The sequence below is a fragment of the Helianthus annuus genome, chromosome 1, assembly GCF_002127325.2.
Source record: "Helianthus annuus cultivar XRQ/B chromosome 1, HanXRQr2.0-SUNRISE, whole genome shotgun sequence".
NCBI classification, from domain to species: Eukaryota; Viridiplantae; Streptophyta; class Magnoliopsida; order Asterales; family Asteraceae; genus Helianthus; species Helianthus annuus.
The window spans coordinates 125,601,295-125,627,370 of NC_035433.2; the positions used below are offsets into that span (position 1 = coordinate 125,601,295).

At 33.0% G+C, this 26,076-nt stretch overlaps 1 pseudogene; it reads left to right on the forward strand.

Moving 5' to 3' along the window:
- The first annotated feature begins 17,077 nt into the window (after window positions 1-17,077).
- LOC110930773 lies at window positions 17,078-25,835 on the forward strand (annotated as a pseudogene).
- The last annotated feature ends 241 nt before the right edge of the window (window positions 25,836-26,076 follow it).

Consider the following 26,076-nt stretch of genomic DNA (forward strand, 5'->3'; position numbering starts at 1 on the left):
CCATGAAATGTGCATGTTTTTAAAGACATAAAAACTTGAGACCCAACATTGTTACCATCTCTCTCAGCAAATTTAAATTGGGCGACAGGGTTGCCAAATCGCTCGAACTTCGCTCGACGCTCGATCGGAATTTTTGCTGCTCGAAAAATGCTCGCTTGATTTGATGCTCGGTTTTAAATGAGCGGCTCCACTCGGTTCGGTTTGTAAACGAGCCAAGCACGAGCAAAGGTCCGCTCGGTTCGGCTCGGCTCGTGAACAACCCTATTGCTATCAGGGTGGGTGGCAATAACGTGGCACTCACATTTTTTGCTAGCTAACTAAACCACTACACATAGTCTAACACTCAACCTATTTTTCCAACACCTTTTGGTACCATTACTCCACTAGGCTACAAGCCCTTGGTGATGTATTTTTTTTTTTTTTTTTTTTTTTTTGCTAAATGGTTGATTTGGTTTACACGACTTGTATCAAGTTTCAAACCATAAACAGGGAAACCGTTAGAACCGTTAACTTGACAATATATATTTCAAACCGGCCAACTTTCTTCGATTTGGGAGGATCACTCGGTTTCAGCGGTTTATACAATCATATCTTATGATATTTTAGGTTTTCTTTCTAAGTTTTAAATGACACGAAAATAACTTAAGCTTAGTATAAATGTAATGATGGATCATTTTTTAACTAGTACCAACTTTCTAACTATGATATATCGTTTCTATAGCTATGACGTGTCAATTTTAAGTTGTGATAAACATCGTTTGCGTATAAATTTGCTACTTCAAAACTACAAAAAAAGGACCTCACAGTTTTACAAGATACCTTAGTGTATGTCACAACTATACAAAACTTAAGATGTACGAGAAAAAGATATACTTAAAGGAATGGGATCAAATACAAACACTTAAGTTTGTAAGAACCGTAAGAACCAACAAATAATTGACAAGTGTCTATCAATAAAAAAATTAGTTTAAGGGTAATTTAGACCTTTTGACCATATTTATTTAAAACTAATTAAAAATAATTACAAAAAATATAATCAGCACAACACTATATAATTAGCATAACATGCTTAATCGTTCTTCATTATCAGCACATCATCCTCAATCGTTCTCCATTATCAACATAAACGACATCAGCACAACAACCTCAATTGTTCTCCATTATCAGCACACCAGATGTGCTGATTATATCTACTTTTGGAGTTTGGTTGTATTATTTTGTAATTAACACATAATCAGCACGTTATCAGCACAATTATAAAACACTTTTTGTTAACTTTTTTAAAAATCACTTTTATAAATACAAAAAATTATAGCAATATGGTACTCATATTAAAGATAAAAAAATACTTGATTTTATGATATATTTTTTTTTAAAAAAATAATGAAGTATATAAAAGTTATTTTAGTTTAAAAACCTTGGTGGAATTTGTATTTAATGGAAAATGGTCAAATGACTAGCAATTTTACAAAATTACCCCTAATTTTTTAGTAGTAACTTTTAATTATAAGGGTTTTTTTTTTATAATCAATATCAACCCTTGATTTAAATTATCAATGGTTCAGATCTGTTCTTACGGTTCTTATAATTAGCAATGTTTGTACAGGATCTCAACCCTATACTTAAACACAAAACTAGATAGATACAACACTTTAACCATAATCAAGTCGAATAACAACAATACATATATAAGAATCTAAAGTGAACTTACTAGTTAAGTGTTCCTTGCTCATGATCTTCTATTTGGCATTGTGATAAAAAAATATGACCCGTCATCTATAGTAACAAATTTGTCTTTGAGAGAGGGTTTCAAATGCGCGGCAAGGTTTCTAATGATGTTGCAAATTGGCGAGTTTAGGGTTTCCGGTATTTTTTTGAAACCACATAGAATGGTGTAAGTTCACACTAGTACGACTTCACGAATTTATAGATAAAGTTTGATAGAATACGTAAATATTTTAATTTAAATAAATAAAGACTATGTAACAAGAAAGATTTTTATTATTGTCACTACATAAAATGGTTAGCTATCACCTAAAAAATACTACAAATATCATGTAGCTTCAAAAAGGATTTCTATAAAAGATTATACTATGTGGTCATCCATTAGAATATGAGATAACTTAGAGACAAAGTTCCAACCAACCACATATATCTCTTTGGTGATCATGACCAAGTTGAGGTTCCCCTTTTAACAACCCTTGAACTTTTTTTCATATTTATATAAATTCCCTATAAAAAATTATCGAAAGTTGATTGTGACAGATTTAAAGTTTCTACAAATTAAACAATTGAGTTACATTATAATGTCTAGAAGATCCATTCGCTCGTCTCCTTTATAATTGCGTTTATGTTGGGAAAGTTGTATTTTTAAACTCAAAATGTTGTATAATATATGTTTTCCGATTTAAACATCAATTATATCAAACAGCATTCTATTATTATTTAGCATCTTATTACTAAAGTGTCTTTAGCCTAGCGGTATCTGGGTATATAGTGTATTTAGGGGTGTCAATCGTGTCGGGTTGATGAGTTGGCAGGTTGACGGGTTGGTGGGTTGAAATGTTCAACCCAAACCCGACCCATATTATTATTCGGGTCAAAGATTTCAACCCTAACCCGAGCCATATAAATTCAGGTCAACCCGAACCAGACCCATTTAACCCATATTTTTAAACGAGTCATACAAGTTGACGATTTATAAGCAAATTGTTGGGTTTTAAGCGAGTTATCAATAACATGTTAAATGATGAGTATGAATGTGACATGTAAATAATATAATGTGTCAAAACTAACACTATTATAACTGATCATGTAAAATAGAAACAAAAAGAATAAAAACATAAAAGATTTTTTTCTAACTAGTTAAACGGGTTAATGAGTCAACCTGTTTTTATACGGGTCAACCCGAACCCGACCCGTTTTTAATACAGGTCAACCTGAACCCGACCTGTTTTTAAACAAGTTATATTAGTTGACCCAAACCTGTTTTTTGGTGTGAAGTTCGGGTCGGGTTGAGGGGTCATGTCAAGAGTTATCGCCCCTAAAGGTATCACTCCCCATAACGTCCAGGGTTTGAGTCTCATAGTGGACAAGACTAGGGCTGTAAACGAACCGAACGAACACGCACAAGGCCATGTTCGTGTTCGTTCGTTAAGGAAATTAACATGTTCGCGAACTGTTCACGAACGCATATCGAACATAAGTTTATGTTCGTGTTCGTTCGTTAAGAAAATTCAGTTGTTCACGAACAGTTCGTGAACACTGGTCTCGAAAACAAACAAACACAAGCGAACACAAAAGAACGCAAAAGAACATTTAACTTGAAAATAAAAAAATAAAAATATTGTTATCCTTAAACATTGGATATAAATAGTTAAATACAACCACTAAATGATAAATCAAAACACAAGAAGTCTAATACACCACCAAACGATGAATCAACTTTAACTAACTTAGACATAATTATCCCAAAAAATGTCTTAGCATGTCCAAATTTTAGCTAACTTAGAAAAAAATAGGGTTTCAAGTTTTCAATATGTTTAGATAAAAAGTTTGTTATATATTATTTTTTAATATAATCAAACGAACACGGACGAACGTAACCGAACATATTATCGAACGTTCATGAACGCAGTCGAACGAACGAGACCTATGTTCGTGTTCGTTCGCTAAGCTAACCGAACGAAATTTTTTGTTCGTGTTCGTTCGTTAAGCTAATCGAACGACCATAAACGAACTTCCCGCCGAACGGTTCACGAACTGTTCGCTGAACGTTCGGTTCGTTTACAGCCCTAGACAAGACTGTAGATTTTAGAAGTAGTATTAGATTGGGATAGAAAAACATCTTTTTATTTAATTTGTTTTATCTAATCTAATCTAAATATTAATAAAAGACTACAAATAATGCCACGTGATATTCTCTCCTTCAACCTCATAAATTTTATTATTTGTTTAATATATTTCTTTTAATATTAATAACCAATATATAGATATCACTTATCTTTATTTTTATCCTTATCTTTATTTTAATATTAATAAATTCAATTAATAATATTATAAATATCTAAATCTATTATCTATTAAATTATTAATATCTCTTGAAATAATATGAAAATAATTAATTCATAAATATTAAACTAATCAAAGAATAATAAATAATTTGAAACCATATCGTGTATTATGCAGATCATAAATAAGTATTTAACCATTAACTAAAGTTTACTCTATTAATATAATAGTTTATTCAAGTTTTACAATAATAAAATTTTTAACTTTTTTATACTTTACGGTGTTGTACCTCATGTATAGGGTTTTTCCTTTTTTCATTTCTAACCCAAAACTTTTACTCTTTTGCAATTTAGACCTTTTGTTTTTTACTTTTAACCTAAAGCTTTTCATCTTTTGCAATTTAACCCCAACTCTTTTTATTTTTCAATTTTGGTCTACCATACTTTTCATCATTCCCAAGTTTTTCATTTCGTTCTAATTTTTGTGAGTTAACGCACCGCAACGTGCGTGTAGGGTTCAACATATTTTCGTGTATTTTTTCCTGTTTGGCCCGTCACAACACATCAATATTTCTTCATTTGACAAGTTTGTCGTAACGCGCGGGTCCTGGATTGACTTAGTTATTTTTTTTCTATGTTTTACGTTTCGGTTTAATTTCTCTACAACGAGCGTGTATGATTCAAAGATTTTGCGTCTGCTTTTCACTCGGCTTTATTTTTTTCCTTTTTTATTTATCTTTTTACGAGCTTTTTCGATGTTGGTGATCACTCATAGTGGTATAGCATTGGTACTACTTGACATAGTTTTACGACAACAGCTGTAACGCGGGGGCTTAATACTAGTGCAAATGATAAAAATCTACATAAAAAGATTTATAAATGGATAATAAAATGTCTACTTAGCATTTGATCACTGATTAACTTTCCAAGAAGTCTTTTAAGAGGTATAATAATGTATCAAGTAATGAAATGAATAAGAGAATGGAACGTACTGAGGAATGGAATTGACAACGAAATAAAATGGGTTATTCCATTTCATTTCATTGTGAAATTTGGTTACCAATATATGGATAAAATGAATCACTACTTTGTAAAATTTTATTGGAAAAAAAAGTAATAAAGTGCACATGGATTACATACATGTTTTTGCATGATTATTTCTGAGTTTTATTCGATTCAGAAATTTGAGTGAACCAGCGAATTGCTTTAATCTGAAAGTGATTAATTATTCTCAGATTAATTCGTTTTTGTTCTAATTCCCAAACAAAATGGGCCTTATGATCAGGGACGTTCCTACGTTTTCGGAGGCTCTAAGCGAACTACAAAGTGGAGGCCCTTTTGCAAAATTATCCTTTTCAACATATTTAGTAACAAAACTCTCCTTCTTTACCCAGGCTTGGGATATGCAATTAAAAATTAAAAATTTTATAATTGGCGTTGTTAAAAAAACTTTAAGTTACATTTTTTTATAGATATAGCATATGTTTAAATAAAACTTATTTTTCTAGCTTTAATTGAGGCAAATTGTTTGATGAAATTATCGTAATCAAGTTCTTCTAAAAATCTTTTATGACTGATATAATAGCTAATGATTGTAGGCCTTTCAATCTGGGTAATGGACTAATGGACTGTTTCAATTGCAGGCCTTTTATTGAGTTGTTCAATGTATTATATTATAATAACTAGGTTATAACCCCGTGTATTACACGGGATTGAATAAATAAATTTTATATACTAAATAATAAAATAATATATCTTTAAAAACCTCATTTATTGTACAGGTTGAATAAATATAATTTTATATATTAAATAATAAAAAGTTATATCTATAAGAACCATATTGTACGGGTTGAATAAATGTAATTTTATACACAAAATAAAAAAGTTATATCTTTAAAACCACGTGTATTACACGGGTTGAATAAATGTAATATTGTTTACCAAATAATAAAATAATACATATTTAAAAAACCTCATTTATATCACGGGTTGAATAAATGTAATTTTATATACCAAATAATAAAAAATTACATCTTTAAAAATATGTGCATTACACGGTTTAAATAAATGTAATTTTTTGTACTAAATAATAAAAAATATATATCCTTAAAAAACCCCGTGTATTGTACAAATTGAACAAATCTAATTTTATATATCAAATAATTAAAGTTATATCTTAAAAGATCTCATGTGTTACATGGGTCGAGTAAATGTAATATTGTATAGTGAAAATAATAATATTTAATATATTAATACAAAGTTTGGTTTTCGTGATAAAAATAAATTATTCTGTTGTTGCAAAATTTGTTAACGAAGTCTCAATAAATTTAACCCTTCATTTAAAACTACGTAAATATATAAATGATAAACAATATTAGTTAATTTTATTTTAAGTTTCATAAAATTTATTTGATACCAAACTAAACAAAACGTTCAAATATAATTAATAAAGTGGTTTCTTTTATTATATAGTATAGATTCAAATAAATAATATTATAAATGAGAAAATGAGAAGGAGATTAAACTAAATAATAATTATCTATAAGATATTAAACTAATAATATTTAGTAGGAGGTTTATCTGTAATTAATTAATTAATTAAAAGATATTAAACTAAAATAATAATTATCTATAAGAGATGAACTAATATGATGACAAGTGTCCCTAAAGTGGTTTCTTTTATTATATAGTAAGATTAAGCCTAGTATAAAAAAGCACACCAAATTTTGGAGGCCTTTTAATTTGGGTGGGCCTAGGCTTGGGCCTAGAGTCTGAAACCCTTTGGGCCGGCCCTGCTTATGGTCTAGTGATTGGTTACATTAGTCATTCGGTGTTAGTCAAAACATCATACGACTCGTATGCTTTGGCCCTTCATGCGACCCAAAATGTATTTCGACGGTAAGATGTCTCTTCTTTATCGTAGAGATGGTGGATTTAAATTCCGTAAGATGTATTTATAGGTCGTTAATAAGAGTAGATGAGGATTAGAAACCATTCTAAATGTAGAGTAATTTAAGAACAAGATTAAGAAAAGGAAAAAATAAAAATAAATAAAAGAAAAGATGCAACAACCAAAATAAAGAAATACGTCTATTGTCATTCACAATGCCCTTATAAACTCTAACCAATTAAATCCCACGTCAAACATTCTCTCCATATTCAATGCCATAATAAATCCCTTAACAAATTTCTTTTCATACATCTTTAACCATGAGATTTTTTGGAGTTAGATGTATTTTATTTATAGTATACTCCCATTTTGGTTCCTAAGGTTGGTCACTTTTGTTATTTTAGTCTAAAATTCAAATATTTTGAATCTGGATCCCTGTGGCTTCAGTTTTATTGTCATTTTGGTCCAAAAGTAAAATCAACTCATATTTGTTTAATAAAATCCTGGTATTTTGTCTTTTTCCTCAGGAGCAAAATGGTCATTATATTTCTTATTATAACACATATTAATTAAAATAATAAAATTAAATAATCTCTTTCACCTTATAAAAGCAGCAGAGATCCACCACCATACTGGATCGGTTCCCGGTCCGATCCAGGTCTGAAAACACTGAAGGGTTTTGATGGTCATGAAGGTCATGAACACACCCTATAGCCTTACAATCAATCCCTAAACAAACTAAGATCAAAATTTAACCAATATTCATGTGATACATTCACCATTTTTGCTCTATGTTTTATCAAAAGAAAAGTTGACTCTTTTATACCCTCCAACACTATTTGCATTTGGAATGGTAGTTCCTTTAAATACTTTCTCATTTCTACAGAACTAGATCTGCAGAAATAAGCGTTTTAAAAGATAACGCGTTTTAAAAGATAACTTGTTTAAAATACTAAAATAGTGTTTAGAAAAAAATGTCTACCTTATTTAACAAAAAATACCCTATACCTTTTCAAATAATAGGTAGGTAAATACTATAGTTCGTATTGTTTAAGATATATATCTAAAGTTGAAGCTTAGCTTTTTAATAAATTTTGGATTTTTATTTGTTAGATATATTGTTGTGTTTAATTATGTAGATAAATAATTGTTTGGTCATTTTTTATCGAGTAAACTACCATTTTGGTCTCTGAGGTTTGATCACTTTTGTCATTTTAGCAGAGCCGGCCCTGAAGGAGGGCGGGGAGGACAACCGAACAGGGCCCGTGATTTCGTAGGGCACGTAATTTTTAAAAGAAATTCGATATTATATATGTAAAAAAATTCTTTTTAATAGGGTATAACCAAAAAAATATTAACATAGGCCCACTTAAAAAATCATATTGTTTAAACTATTTAGTCCATTAGGTTAGTAAGCCCAATACCCAAATATTTTCTAAAAACTAATAAAAAAAAACAATTCTGGGCGGCAACTCTTTCATCCGGGACTACAGGAACAGGCCCTCGTTAAGGGCACGTTTTTCGAGCTCGAACAGGGTACATGAATTCTCAGGGCCGGCCCTGCATTTTAGTTCAAAACTATAATATTTTAAATCTGGGTCCTTGTGGTTTCACTTTTATTACCATTTTGGTCCAAAAATGAAATCAGCTGATATTTGGCTAATAAAATTCTGTTATTTTGTCATTTTCCTCAGGTGCAAAACAGTCAATATAATTTTCTTATAACACATTATTAATTAAATTAATGAAATCAGCTGATATTTAGCCATTTTGCCCCTGAGAAAAATGACAAAATTACAGAATTTTATTAGCCAAATTGTTGGTGTAGTCATCTGTCGACTACGTCTAATGTCGAGTCTTGTTCTCGTTGCGGATCCAATCAGACATGACATCACATGTCTAAACATCAAAAGCAAGTAAACGACAAAGTAGTGTTGGGTTATTTTAGTGAATGATGACTATTTGGTGATAGGACCAATTGATGGTCCAATGAGGGATCACCATCACAAGAGCCAATGATGTGTCACCATTAAAAGGACCAATCAATGAAGAGTTTAAGAAGACAAAAGGCTCATAAAGTTCATAATGGTCAACTGTTGGGATCGTTTATACAGCAAGCATGTGGAATCGTTTTTTTGACAACATGTCGGATCGCTTTTACGGCATCAATATGGATCGCTTATTCAGTTATTGTATGAATCGCTTTTGTGGTCTGTCACATGAGCGATCCTAGAGTACTATAAATAGGTTCAATGTTGATTTCATTTGTAACATAGTTCAGAATTGATATCGAGGTATTGCCGGTTTTTCCTTGTAATCTAAACGTTGTGAAATCAATCTACAAGAGGTTTAAAGTGTGAATCTAGCTGTGTACGCATCCGTTTCTTTGTTTCCGCCTCTGAAACGGAGTTGAGCTCTTCCAAACGACTCGTTTAGGTCGGAAATCGATCCTACACAAATATCAGCTAATTTCATTTTTGGACCAAAATGACAATAAAAGTGAAACCACAGGGACCCAGATTTAAAAGGCTTGAGTTTTGGACTAAAGTGACAAAAATGACCAAACCTCAAGGACCAAAATGACAGTTTACTTTTTTTTTTATCAAACATTTATAGGAAACAATATTTTTGTGCAATTACTAATTATATGAATTAAAAATAAAAATACTTAACAACATGATTGTTTAGGTTGGTGTCTAGTCAAGATCAAGTCCAAACTCATAATTTATCAAATAATTTTCAATTTAAACTTGAGTGTCTCAAGTCTCAACCTAGTTCTTTCACTCTCACTTTTCCATAATCAATGTTCTCATATAACCAACACCTATGAAGCACGGGGACGTGATGGAACCATGAGTACCCGTCCCGGGGACGGCGTGGGGACGGAAACGCACCGGAAACGGCATGGGGACGTCCCCCGGACGTTTCCGGGAATAAGGGTACGGCCGTTCCACGTTTCGGGGACGTTTCCTTATTAAAATTAGGGTTTTAATTATAAGTAAAACGGTGAAAAAAGAGATCGACCGATGATAGAAACAATGAAGAAAGAGATCTTATGGAGTTTCAGGTGTGTGTGGCGGCGATGGAAGTTTCAGCCTTTCAGGGTTTGAGGAAGACGTGGGTGTGGGTGATATTCAAATGAATAAAAGCCAATTTTCACATTAAACCCTTTAGTTCAAATAAAATTACAAATATAACCTTTTAGTTCAATTTTAATTTTAAACTTCCCTAAAGTTAACATTTTATATCAAGTGTTAATATAACTAATTAAATTGGGTACACAAGTGGTGAGTTTTATTATTGGATAGTCAATTGTGTTTAACAATGTGTTTTTTTTTTCTAATTTTTGGTTCACAAGTTTTTTTTTTCAATTGTTTATATATCTATTATGGGTAAAAAATCGGATCTATGTTGAGTTTTATCAATAAAAACTTCAAGTACTTTATCCATATGTGTTTAACTTTGATTGAAAGACGTAGACAAGTTCATTATGTATGAATAGTTTTATAATATAATTTTATTTTTTATATTTTTTTACCGTACCTTTGCCGTACCCGTATCTTGAATTTTTAAGTTTTGCCGTTTTCCGTACCCGTATCGTCCCCGTACCCTAGTCCTGTACCCGTTCCCGTGCTACATAGACCAACACCATCTATAGCTAAAACATCATCCAGTTTTTTAGACAAGTTCAACAAACATAAATGTGCATATATACTTAAAACTTAACGAACTTCTTTTATTACCACAATAATCTACAAAACCCTCATTACAAACATACCAATCATAATAACATAACAACCGAAAACACTTAAATATAAAAAATATGCAATCAAAATTCTACCTCTCACTCTATACGTAAATAGTATAAACACCACCACGAATCAAAAGGCATTGTGATCAGAAACTAGAACATGAAAACGAAAGCAAATGCTGATAGAAATGCAACTGCGGTTGAGACAAAGACGTTGGTTGCGTCTGACATGGGAGCTGGGGTAGGAGGATCAGCGGCGGAGACGGTTGAAACGACCATCATCATGACAATCATCATGGTGAAAAGCTTCATTATCTTCATTGCCTGCATGATTTGTTGTATGAGATTTTTTAGGTGAGTTGATGATGAATAATGAAGATGGTGGAAATAGAGATGCTAAAAGTTGGATTTTATAGAGATGAATGTGACTGCCCGCTGCCCGTAATTGGTGTTACTTAGCTGTCGTTAGGTGGTTTTATATTTTCATACGTTAACAAGTTTTAAGAGAAACACAAAGTTTTAACTAAAATGGCTTTGACCAGTTTAGGATTTCGCCTACTTTTAAACGTATAGTAGACGTGTTTCTCTTCAAGTGGTTTTAATACGAGATGATTTTAGTATTTTTTATGATTTTTTGTATCGAAGCGGTACCATACGACAACGTACCTTTGTAACTTGTGGAATTCCTGTTGTATCAACCCGTGAGAATTCTACTAGTCAGATAACAATTTACCAATGACACAATACCATGTACAATCTTGGCAAAATAAGGATGTCATTAAATTATTATAAATAAGGGTGAAGGCGGTGCTCACCTAATAGGTGAGTCCCCTCTCTTACGCCAAACCAATCCCCGTGTGCCACGTCAACTCCCCTCTTAAACTCCCCTAACACCCCAATTTGATGGCGCCACTCCCCTCTTAGGTGAATTGGTTTTTTTTTTAAAAAAAAAAAAAAAAAAGGAAAGCTTGTGATTAGACCAAGTCTCCCTCTCTCCTCTCTCTCTCCTCCCCTCTCTTCGGTGCGTCCACCCCCAGCTTCTTCCCCGATTTCACCCACCGCCTTATTGGCGGCACCCCCCAATTCGACAAAACTGGTCCCCGATTAACCTTCCCGAAGGTGCCCCGTCCCCCCTAACAATTCTCAAACCATCTTTTACTTTAGCAATGGTTGTAACAATGAGTTTTTTCTTTTTCTTTTTCTTTTTCTTTTTGTCTTTTATTTTTATTTTCTTTTCCTTTTTGTTTTTTTTTGTTCTTTTAAACCTAATCCCTCAACATTCTTTATGGTCACTTATACCTTTTAGTTTGATTAAAAAAATTGTAAAATATCATTTGATCTCTTTCAAGTTTTGTGTGGTTAATTTTATGTACGTCTATCGAATATAATACGCCAGGTCAAATATAATACGTTTTCAATAGACGGTAAAAGTTCAAGTTACTTTACGTTCCAACATCACAACAACACGTGGTATCATTCTTTAACTTAAAAAAAAATACTATTATCTTACATGCTTTTTTAAGTACGTTTTGGGATAAAACTATGTTGGTTTACGTTTTGACGTTATTTTTCTCGGTAATGAGTCATGTCAAATATAGTACGTTTTCATACTTATTTTTATGTCCGTTTTCAGTTCATCTATATTTTGGCGTAAGTTTTGTTTGGAAACGAGTCAAGTCAAATACTTGACGTCACAAATTCGGGTTAATTTAAGTTTCGACCCTGCCTCAAGGTAGCGGGTCAAAATACTAGTTAAAATCAAACCAAAATATTTATAAATTTATATCTTTAAAATCAAGAAGATAACTGTGGAAATTCTTTTTGTTTAATTATATATAAGATGGTCCATTAGTTGTATCTCTCTCTCCATCAATACATGTTATAATTCACACTATGTGCAAATAATGTATTGCAAGAAGCCAAGAAATTGTTCTTAGCTAATGACCGTTGAGAAAAAAATTGTTTTGAAGTTGGAAAGGTTATTTTCACACTTTATTAGGTCACCCGCTCGAATTATTTTGGAAGGTTATTTTCACACTTTATTAGGTCACCCGCTCGAATTATTTACTAGTAACTAGTGCTAAGTCCCCTAAATTTCACGAATTTAACAAAACAATATGTTTTCGAAATATTGACAAAGGATATTATATGTTTATAATGAACATGTATAAATTCTTTAAAGAAATTCTTATGGAATACAAAAGGTTCATAAAGTAAATAAAACAATCCACGTATTATGGGCCAAATCAGAATGGCAGGTTGTTTGGTTTGCATTGCTTCAATAAGTAGAAATGTTGATGGGTCAGTTATAAGAAATGTATAAAGTATATTACTAATAATTTTTAGTTTTCAATTTTTATTTGTAGTATGTAAATGCTAAATATGACATCACCGCTGAAACCTTCATCCTAGTAAACCAAGTATGGAAAAGGATATAGTGACACTTCATGTCATGTTAATCTTTCTAACACCAACTTATATCTCAAATTTTGTTGCTTAAAAAATAGCCACAACAACTTGGAAGATGTTCAATCATAACAAAATAAACAAACATAAATATATTAACATAAATTATCATAAAACATTAACAATCATGTATATGTCTTTAGTTCAAACAACTTATCATTACAATATTAAATATCAAACCCGATGGAACTATTCATTTGTTCTCTTCTTTATTATATAAACTCACATATACAAACACAACTTACCTTTTTGTTTGTTGATATTCAAGTTCTCTTGCTTTATATATCAATTTTATCTCTTGCAAACAAATTACTGCAGATTTGTTATTTAAAGTCATTAAGTGGAACAATAATCCACATGTCTTGAAGATGCAAAATAGACAATATGTAACGTGAACTCATATGGATAGACTAAGAGACTTAGATACACCCGGGATATTGCTTTTCCTTCTACAAACAAAAAAAGAATTTTGATGCACCTACAAATTCTATGATAACAAAATCCATGGTCATATTTGCTCTGAGGAAGGTTCATTTAAGAAGAAATTTAATGTGAGAAGAAAAAGAAGAAATGGCATATTAGGAAAATCTTATTTCATTTTTAATTCATATCATTAATTTTTCTCTCTTTAATTAATTAGTCAACTAATCATTAATTATCCTACTTATAATCTGCAAAACCTACACATATAAAAATTTTCCTACATATACCCTACACATTGTATAAATTTTATCCTACACAGTCGAAATTTATCCTACACACCTCGAAATATATCCTACACAACTCGTAATTTATCCTACACAATTAGTAATTTATTCTACACTTTAAATTAAGTTGTTGTTTTTTTAATTTGGAAAAAGTATATATTTTGAAAAGGAGTTACAAATTTAATTTAGCTAATTATTAAAGGAGAAGAATACAAATTAATGATTTATGTAAGTTTATCAATATACCCTTATATTAAAATTAAATACAAATATTAAATGAAGTAAAATGAAGCATATTTATTGGTTGAAACTTTCTTCTTTTTTCTTCTTACAAAAAAATTCTTCTCATTTGAACCCCTATTTGCTCTAAGTAAGCAAAAATGTTTGTAATGATGTATACGTGCAATTCAACATTTGTAGTGCTAACCTTTAAAAATAATCCACCCATGTCATCGTAGATGGCTTAAATATTATCAGCAGCACGTTGATGTTGTATCCCCCACATTGACTCTGTCTTGTCCACATCTTTCTCAAAACTAACCCTAAGTTGAAACACCTTAAACCTCACACAGATACCTAGATAATAAGATTGAATTTCAAATTGAGAGAAGATACGAAACACAAAACAATTATAAATTACCTTTTTTGAAAGTATAATGAGGTTGCTAATCAATCCTTACATCATTTCCTTGCTAACCAATCCTTGCATTACTTATAATCACCAGTTATATATTAGGTAAGTTGACTCAAAGCTCACCTGTGACATGCACAGCTCCACACCATTGCCTTTGTTCGTTACACTTTGCCACTATAAAGCATTTTACAATAAACAAACTAAATTAATTTCAATCAAACTGAATTAGAAAAGCATAAATTTGTAGCTGGAGATAAGTCAACATTTTTTTATACATAAAAAGTATCCAAACTCGTAATCAAGTTATTCTTTCATTTTTACAAAATTTATTACTTTCATGGCCTACTCAAGTAGTAAATATTTAGAAAAGAAATAAAGTATAAGGGAGTATAAAATATGAATTTATATACTTCAAGTTGTGTGTAGTTATTTGGAGTAAATCTCAAACTAATATTTTTAACTGATGCATTCAAGAATACAAAAAGAAAATCATTGAAGTTACCTGGTCAACATGATATAAACCGGAACCCACAACACCGCTCAGGTTGAGAGGGTGGGCCTGAGCCGTCTGAGTTCCCCGTGTCATACGTGTGCAGTGCTCAACCTGAAATGGTACAATGAAGATGACTTAAGCCGGTAATCGAGCTCAAGTATGGAAAATGATTAAGAGTGTAATTTCTAATTATTCTTGTTCTTGTATCATCATAAGTGTTGCCTAAGAGACAATTAACTTGATGCAAGAATCCTAAAGTGTTATTCACATTATTACCTCATCTTAAATATCTTAAATGATCCATTTAAGTTTGAAAATGATAAGAGATCGAATAGAAAATTTGTGCTACAACTTCTATTTCACTGTTAAACAATCCAAAATAGATGCACCTAAGTCAAAACAATGTAAGGCAAACAAAAGTGTACACTGTATGATTTATATTTTTCAAAATCATGGTTAATATTAAAAGCTACATTCATATCAGTCAAGGATCTTAATATACTTCATATTTAGTTATTATTATCAGCAAAAAATATTAAAAACACATTTTTTTTATTTTTAAGAATATTAATATATTCTTATAACATACTTCTATTAGCAATCAACACTCAGCTCAAACAAACATTGTCCGTCAAGAGTTTCACTTGATTCTACTTGAAAAAGAAGATTATATCCATTGATATTCACCTGAAAACTTTGATCCAACAATATTCTTTGGGTGATATGCGATATTTGTGAGGTTGAAAGCGGGTGGTGTCGTCGGAGGTGGTGATGGAGTGGTAGAGGAGGTCGTGGGTAGTGGTGATGGGGTTTGGGCAGAAGCAGCTTTGGTGGTGATGGGGTTTAGGTAGGGGTGTTCAGAAAAAACCGTAACCAAATAAAAACCGTAAATCGAACCGTAACCGAATAAACCGATCCGAACAACGAATTCGGTTTTTGGTTTGGTTTCTAACCGAAACCGAATTGTGAATATGGTTTTTGGTTCGGTTTTTGGATCCACGTTTTTTTAATTTGGTTTATTCGGGTTATTTGGATAACCGAATAAACCGTTAATTTAATTAATTATTAAATAAAAATAATAATGTTTAATAAACTATATACAATTTATTAGCACAGAATACTAAGTCTAATATCTAAGTGTATGTATCCCCATGGTTTGAAGATTATTTATATTTTGTGCCATTAGACTTGTTGACTATTTATATTTCTATGATCTATGTTTTGAAATTTTAACTTTGTGGATGTGTGAATGACTATTTTATGGATATGTTTGTTTTATTTATTATGTCTTTTATTTATATATTGTTAGGTTTAAATTCGTTGTTGATTTGATGTTCGGAAGTTAGAAAATAAATATAAATTAAGAAAAAAAAGTACTTAGGTACAATTTGGTTAAATTTGGTTTATTTGGTTTCAAACCAAATTGAATTTGGTTTGGTTTGGCTCGGTTTGCATATTCCTAATTGGTTTGGTTTGGTTTGGTTTTTGATTTGAGGTATAAAATTTTGAAAACCAAATAAACCATAAACTGTACCGATAAACACCCCTAGATTTAGGCGATAAGGGGTGGCGATTGGTGGTGGTGGGAGTGCAATCTTCCACCACTATTATCATCCCATTGTTTCATTACTATCTTCGCATTCACTTCATTTTCAATGGAGTCCAAAAATAATTTGACAAGCCAAACACCCTCACCCGCCCAGATATTTCTAGATAATGATTTTTTTTATTTAAACTGGTTGGAAATGAAGCTAAAAGGCTATAATAACTCCAACAATTAACATAAAAAGACTTTAATACCCCTCAAAACTAACTACGGGGACTCAAGCAGTAAGATTTTAGCTTTAGGAACTCAACTTGTGATTTCAGGCCAATCACAAAAAACGCAAATGACACTCTATCCTTTATAAAAATAAGTTGTGTTTTAGTTAAAAAAAAAACATCATAAAAACATATATGTGTATCACGTAATTCACATTCAAACAAATTTAAATAATTATATAATCTTATAAATCTTCTATATAAAATTAGTTTTGTATTATAAATTTATGAAATCATTTAAAAGTAAGGGAAAAAATCAAATGAGAAGTTTATTTTGGCTAGAAAGGATATGAAGCAATAAGATTATGACATGTGACAAATCTATTATGTATATTAAAACAATACATTTTGGTGCCACTTGGCATAATTTTAATCCACTAATTGCCACCTGGCAAGTTAATACTCCTCACAATAGTGATTTGAACGGCAATATACATCTTCTATGTAAATCCCGCTTTTCACTTTGGTTGTAACGCTGAAATGTAAAGTTTGCATCGTTCTCTCAATTTTCCTCAACTGTGGCGCATTCATCTCTTACTTTCAACTATATCGATTTGTTCTTGAAGCAGGTATTTTTTTTCTGAATCCATCATATTAATCTGGTATTTATAGATGTTTTACTTTGATTTCATCCTCCCCTTATACACAAACCCTAAAACTCTTCATGTTCCATCGCAAGAAGGTTAGATTCTCCCTTCTTTTATTTGTTTTTTTCTATCTATAATCTGCATATGCTTTCTTTCGTGAAGATTACTTTATATTCGGGAATCCTAATCGATTATCCTTAAAACCCTAATTTTGATTTAACATATATTTGTTCATCGATTAGGTTTTTTTATTAACCCAAATATTATGATCTTATTTTGATTATTATAGGCTTGAAACGCTTCTCATTCCTCTCTCAACTTTCCATGATATTGGAGTTTCTATGATAAAGATAATCTTTCCTTTGTATCTTACTTTGAAAATCAAAAACCCTGAATATAAGTCGTTGGTGGTGAAGCAGGTCTGATTAGAAATTGAAGGATCGAGACATGCTTCTTGCTTCATCGCAACAAAATCAAATTAACCCCAAATCTGGTTGTTTTTGTAGATCAACAAGAAAAATGATTTGGGACCAAATGTTGATGAGAGGGTTCAAGGCTCCAAGATTATTCTAATACATAAGGGAATGAAGATCGATGTTGTAATTAAAGGTATCAAATTGTGTTTTTTTCCTACATTTTTAGTACATGGTTAATGAATTTCATTTAAAATATATTATATTATCTTGCTGGGAGTATAAGAGGGGATCAGCAACCGATTGGTAGAAACATGGGGCTGGCTTTATGAGTGGTGAGTATGAAATTGACTCAAGTTAGAGCGATTTATTTGGCTGATGTTGATGCTAATGAAGATCAATGTTGAAATTAAAGGTATTAAATTGTGTTTTTTTTCATACATTTTGTAGTACATCGTTAATGAATTACATTTCAAATTATATAATATTATCTTCTTGGGAGTATGAGAAGGGATCAACAACCGACTGGTAGTAACATGGGGCTGGCTTTATGAGTGTTGAGTATGAAATTGACTCAAGTTGGAGCGATTTATTTGGCTGATGTTGATGCTACCACCATATATTTAAAGGTATGGCAATTCTAATTTCTTTAATTATATTATGGCAGCTGCTGCAATGGTGTTTAGCAAACCGAGCAAGCCCAGGGTTTCGTACGCAAGACCATTCAGCCTATCCATAGCTAACCTTTCTAATCTTTGTTTTATACAAGAAAGTATACTTTAGCTTAGTAACATATTTGCACAATGGGATTGTACTTTATGCATAAATAATAGTACCTTGAAAGATGTAGTTGTTGCTGGAGTCCAACAAAAGAACCCAAACGATGAATGGTCGGTAATCGATTTACAATCTAACTACAAACGGTACATGGGGTGAGGTAAGTTGTTTTTGCCTTCGAATGGATATGATGCAGCGCCATATGTCATGTGAGTGATCGATTTAAAGCTTGAGATGAAGCCCGAAAAAAGTATTTTAAAGAGCTGCAGTTGAAAAGGCTTGAAGAAAAGAACAATACTGAAACTGTTGAAGAAGGCAGTGACGATGAAGCCAAAGTCGATGAAAGCAAGCAGATGGATTTTGCTAAAGTCGAAAAACATGTGCGTACTATTAGTGGTGGGTCCATAAGAACTGTGAGGAACCTCTGTATTCGAGAAGATACAACCAAATATCTTCCTAATCTTGATGTTAATTCAGCTCAGTATGACCCGAAAACTCGATTTAGCATGAGGATCCTCTTCTAGATATGGATCTGAATGAGAAGTTATATGCTGGGGCTAATCAACATAGAGTAAGTGATCAAGCTTGGAGTTTAAGCAGCTTGGGAAGCATAATGATGTGCACATGCAAGCTGCTCCTTCACAGGCTGAATTATTGTTCAAAAATTACAAGATAACAAAGAAAAGTTGAAATATAAAGTTAAGGAGACGCTTTTGGAGTGAAGATCCACTTCCAAGAGAGCTATTATCGGGTCAAATTGAGAGAGAAGTTGAGCACGATCGTGCTGGTAGATTTATTAAGAGGATGACCCTTCGCAAGAGCAAATATGAAGAGGATGTTCACATTAATAACCACACAGGTGTTTGGGGTTCATGATAGAAAGATCATCAATGGGGTTATAGATGCTGCAAGCAGTTTGTAAGAAATAGTTACTGTACATGAGTTGCTGGAATCGAGGCTGCTGAGGCAGCAACAGATCTTAGGAAACCAAATATCACCCGTAAAGAGGCCACTAAAGGCGAAATCTCCCCCCTCCCGCCTTGCATATCTCATCTTTTGTTGTTTTTTGTTCATGTTTAATGATTTTACTTGGTAATAACATGATTTTATATCATCAGATGTAAACAACTCCAACGAAAGAGAAACAATCTGCCACATAGGGAACAGACATACCTGATGATTTGGTTTTGGATCAAGAGGAACTTGCTGAAGCACTTAAGAAGGTAAGTTTACAAGTTTATGCCATTTTCATAACTGCCAACATGAGGGTTTGTCATATATACATTAGTTTAAGAATCATTAGTTTATAAAAATTATATCGCTGAACTAATCTATATCTATTGACCCACTTGGTTTAAGCTAAATATTGATTTAGCCTGTTTGGCCCGTTAAAAGATAAAACAAGACCCAAATCATTCTATTCATCAACTGGTTGAAATTGCCATCTAATAAGTTTGTTGCATGATGCTGATCTAATATGTTAATCTTTATATTTGGTTGTAAATATCATTGCATGTTTATTTGAGTAAAGGAAGGTAATTGGGAAAAATAGTATTTTAAGGGCGTGAACAAATTTAAATTTTGATAGTAACTAAAGATCTGTGGTAAATTTTATTATCATTTGTTGTTTTATATAGCTAATACGAGTCCTCAAAGGTAACCAGTAAGTTACAACTTTATAGATCTGTTTAAAAAACAAGACTTTAATTTGTTAGTTATGAATTAAAGAAATGTTGTTACCATGGGCTTTTATTATTAAGTATATTGTATACATACGACTAATGCATTAGGATTTTACGTTTGAGGTTATTTATCAAATTGGTTGTTGCTTATTAGGGGACCCGGGGTGGAGGAATTTTTCCCCATGATATTGAGTTTGACGCGTGATGGAAACAAACAAACCACCGCCACCCCTCAAAGTTAACGCGGGAAATGGAATTTCCATGATATTATTGACGCGTGATAAATGGAAGGTATTGGGTGTTGTGAGTGATGGGCATTTCCACTAAAAAAGGTTGTGAGTGATGGAATAATGGTTGATGACATGGCAGAAATTGATTGGATGTTGTGAGTGATAAATGAGTGGTAAGTGATAACCACCCCTACCCCCCTTATAATATGAACACCGGGAAATGCTTATGAGTTCTCATTTGCTTTATATCTTATATTGAAAGCATTTTGGAAAATACTAAAAGATTTTGGACCTTAATTTAAATTAATCATATAGTTTAAACCCTTAAACGTGAAGCCTAACTTTGGAAAGGCCTAGAACAAAAATGATAATCTACATGGGCTTCAATGCGAGTAGATATTATATGTTTCAGTTAAGCCACCCGCGAAACTCGCGGGATCTTAGGCTAGTTTTAAAATAAAGAGAAATGTATTTTAGTCAATCTCATCCTTTCTTCTTCCTTCTTCTCCCCAGTTACTTCAAAACCCACCATTTTCAAAACTCACCATCTCCAACCTTTTCTTCACTTACTATCTCAATAATCACTACATTATAGTGCGATTTTCTTCATCAATCAATGATTCAAACACCCGATCAACGTGTTCTTCAGCTTTTTTTTGAAGAAAACCCGGTTTAATTTCATTCAAAATCTCGTTTTTTCCCGTGATTTTGAAGATAATCACTCGATCCGTTCGATTCAATCGTTGATAAGTGTTTCTATCATTCAAATTTCGTCAATCGATTAAGAAATTGGCTTCGATCCATGTAAGAAATTCTTTAATTTCATTTTCACGATCTGGGTTTTTGATTTAGTCATTGCGTTTTACGATCTTGCCGGGGTCCGGGGGCGGCAGCCCCTGGCGGGGTCCAAGGGGCAGAGAAAAATTAATTTTCTATAAATTTGCCTCTGGAAAACTGCATTCGTAGACAGTTTTATGCCATTGCGTTTTAGAACTGCATTCCTGGTTCAGACAATTCATAGACAACTATTGTCCTGGTTCAATGCGTTTTAGAGAGAACACTTTCTTTGGTGTTTTTATGCCATTGCGTTTTAAAACTAAGACATTTTTATGCGTTTTCTGGTCATTGCGTTTTAGAAAAACACATTTTTGAAGTGTTTTTAGTCCATTGCGTTTTACAGAGAACACTTTCTTTTGTTTTTTTAGGCCATTGCGTTTTAGAAATGAGACATTTTTAAGTGTTTTCTGGCCATTGCGTTTTATAAATAAGACATTTCTTTGTGTTTTTTGTGCATTGCGTTTTAGGTAAAAACACATTTTTTATGTGTTTTCAGTCCATTGCGTTTTAGAAAACAGACATTTTAAGTGTTTTCTGGCCATTGCGTTTTAGAAATAAGACATGTGTTTGTGTTTTTGGTGCATTGCGTTTTAGGTAAACCACATTTTTATGTGTTTTCAGTGCATTGCGTTTTAGAAACTACACTTTCTTTTGAGTTTTATGGCCATTGCGTTTTACAAATAAGACACTTCTTTGTGTTTTTGGTGCATTGTGTTTTAGAAAAATGTCATTTTTTAGGTTATTTTTTCCATTGCGTTTTACGCAACTGGGTTTTTTCCATTGCGTTTTACGCAACTGGGTTTTCAAATTTTTTTTCGAAAATATAGCAATAGTATACTCGTTTTAAAATAAAAAAAACTCTCATTTTTTTGGTGCAATTTTTATAAAAAATAATGTCGTATGAAAGAGTTATTAACGTTTAAAAAATTGGGGGGGGGGTTGGAAGAGAGAGAAACTATTGCCTTGGATTGACTAGAATGCCCCTAAACAAACTCACGCGCATCTTTTCTTCCTTTCAATCTCCATCATTTAATCTTAGCCCTTGATTAACTAAATGGATGGTCAAGATCACTTCCTAACCTTCTTAGCCAAATAAACTTCCTATTGCATCTCCACCCTTAAAAGTAAAATCAAAAACAATAATTTATACCTTTTAATCCATGGGTTTTGCAATTGGTTTTAACCTACCCTAGCCCATTATAATACGACCCACTTCTGCCACATTATATATACTTCTAATTTGCAACATTTAGGTGCATTGCAAGTTGTACTGCGTGCTTATTATGTTGGACACTGGTTGCGGACAAAAACACTGACCTTTTTCTTCTCGCACAGTTAAGAGAGAGAGAGAGAGGGGGGAAGGGTCTAGGGAGAATCGGGAAGAAAGAGAGACAGAAAGCTGATGGGGGTTGCGGCGGCGCCATGGCGGCCCCACGGTGGTGTCACGCGTAGGGGATCTCCAGCAGAGCTCCGATGTACCGGTACGTTCACCCCCTTCTCAAATCTGAAAACTTGATTATCAAATCCTTTTTCTTTTAACGAGCGATGGTACTGTGCGGAATCGGGAGAGAGGGGATCTGAACACACTTTGGCTGCCCCTTTAGCAACGATGGGTGGTGGTTTTTATCCGGATGGTGATGATGACGAACGGTGGTGGTGGTGGTTCGAGCAAGCGGTGATTGGAAAAAAATTGGAGGTCGGAGTGGCGGTGGTTGCGGGTGGAGTTTGCGGCGGTGGTGTTTGAGCGTGGAGGGGGAGAACGGTGGTGGTTAAACCGGATGTGTGTAGGTCCATGATGAAGAAGCTGTTGATGTTATTCTTGGCATATTTGGCCATCACACAATCAGCAAAGCTTGATTCACATGAAGGTACTACATATTTGGTGGTTTTTCATTGATTACTTGGTGATTGTTGTGTGTTCCAGTGAAGGTACTGCAGCAAATCTGGGAAAAGTTAGGGCTACAACAGCCAAAAAATTTGGATCGGTGCAGTTTCAAAGGGGGTGGGTCACCTGTGATTGCTCTTTCGAAGGTCATACCACCTGCCATGTTAATAACGTGTAGGTTACCGATCTTATTAGTTAATTTGTATTTTTAATCGACATACGCAGAGACACAATATTTGACTTCTATTTTAGGCGATGTTCAAAAATATAACAACGAATATGGCTGCTACATATTACTTTTCCCTTATTGATAACATGAAGCTTAAGCTTAACATAATATCACAATCCCCCGTTAACAATAGTTTCCCAATATTATAATAATAAGACATCAAGACTTGATGCTTATTTTTCCTTTACAATCCAGGAATATAAGATACCAGAACATGTCAGGAGCTCTCCTATTGGAGTTTATTAAGCTTCCGTACCTTAAATCTTTGTAAGACCATAATCAATATATTTTTCTGTATGTTAGCTTTTTATGTAATGATTATAGTGAAATGAAAACCATATTATTTTATCAATGTAAGGATCTTAGTCTTAACAACCTCACCAGCAGTATACTCTCTGAATGGGCTACGATGAGATTGAGCAATCTGTATGCCATATATCACTCTCTTTGCCGGCTAAATAAGTATCTTACTGATAATGTCTAATCATGTATATTTGCAGCACACTAATGGGAAACCGGTTATCAGGCCCGTTTCCAACAACTCTCACAACAATGACCACCCTTCGACTATTGTAAGCCACATCACCACTTATTTAGTTGTTAGATAACAATAATGACAACGCTACTAAATGTTGAACTATCAACATGATGTAACATAACTTCATTTTGACTTTACATTGCTTCATTTTATTTTTGTACAACAGTTCTTCAATATGGTGGTACTTTCTGTATTACACGTGCCCTCATCACCGCTTTGTATGTCTTCAAATGAGACATGCAGAGACAAAAAAAGGTAAAGGGAAGAAATAGATAGAGAGCAACAAGAGAGAGAAATGGAGATGCGGAACGACGAGTCACCAGCGTCCGGCTCCAGACGCGTGCTCGCCTCCCACCTATAGAACCGAAATCGTCAAGTCTAGGGTTTTCCGGTGAAAATTCGAGGGTTCAGAGGTGGTAGTGGCGAGTTCCGATAAATATAGGGTTCCAACCGTTCAATCATCCTTTAATCTATCCAATCACAGGTGAAATTCATCTCCCTCTCTCATATTAAACCGTTAATTTCATCATTGTTGTTTTAATTTCGTGTCACGAATTCGTAATCCAGATCGATGTAATTAATTATGTTTGTCTTTTGTTTGTTTCTTTTATTGATGTGGGGTTGTTTGGATGAATTTGAAATGCACTTTGTTTGGTGAAATTAGGGTTTCGTTTATCTTTCATTCATTGTTTGTTTTGTCTCACGGTTTTGGTATATGTTTATGTTTGTTGTGAAGTTTATATTCAATCTGTTTGTTTACTTTTTTTGTATTATGAAATGATGAGCATGATTTAGGAAGATAATTAGCCTATAAAATTGTGTGTGATGATAGATATCTCGGGTTTTATTTAATGTTTTTTTGTTAAATTTGGAAGAGAGATAGAGACTAAGAGAGAGAAGGGGGTCGTAAAGAGTGAGTGAGTGAGTGAGAGAGAGAAAGAGAGAGAGAGAGAGAGGGTGCAGGGAGAGGGCGGTGATCTGGACGTCCTTTGATCCTTAGAGAAGATAAACAGTTCTATATTTCATTATAAAGAGCAAATCTTTGTCTTGGTTATCTTTTTTCATAAACATTATGCAATTTTTATTCCGTTTTACAGGGGATAATGGTAATAACTAATAAGGCTGACTCAGTATCAAGGTTATTCGACTGATGAGGTGATTTTTGTTATTCTGAAGAAGAATTATTTTAATTTTTATGATTGGGATTTTTTAATTTTAGTTATTTCTATTATAGGTTATGATGTTCTTTCAACAGGGATACCGTTATTGGTTACAGAACCAACTCGAGCCAATGAATCATTTTCACGTTTCCATGCATTCTCTGTTCAATTCAAGGAAATCAGAGTGCTTTTTTTTGTTCTGGTAAAGTAGGGTTTCGTTTTTGTTTTGAAAGAAAAGGTGACATTAGGGTTTCTAATATATTGATTTTGTATTGTTTGTAGGTCCGCTACATGTTTGTTTCCATGATGAAGAATGCGTAGTACGGTACATGGACCATGGTTAATTGCTTCGGTATGTTACTTATTTTGGGTGGACATGTGAATTACTGAACGCCAGCCACTTCTAATACCATGATTTTGATTGTAAAAGCCCTTAACTGTTGTGTTGAAAGGAAGAATTAGGAATAGAACTACAACTTGTGGCCTTGAATAAATGCACTTTGCCATAGGGTTGTACTAATTGCGAAGGGACAAGCCCTTGCTGATTAATATGGCATTAAATTCTTGAAACTGTAAGCTAACCAACCAGCAGATTAATGTTTTAGTTACTTTTTTAGACTACTTATAGAAAATATTGAACAACTTCTATAATTGGCAGGGCACAGGCACAAAATTCGGGTAAAGAAGACTAGTGAGACGGGTATACGACACAAAGATCAAATGATGAAAACTGGTTGGCATGTCCGTTGAGGGTGAAGAGAACCACCTGATATGCATCCTCAGACCTTGAATATTGATAAAAATGTCCCCTAAGCTATGAAAGTGACTGAAAGCCCTCAAAATCTTTGAGGTTGTCAAGGAAGACAACAGTTCACTTCTTTCACAAGCCTATCTTTCCAGGGATGATGTGTCTAAAGATTTTACTCAACTTGAGCTGTATGACCAATGCACAAGCATGATGGATAT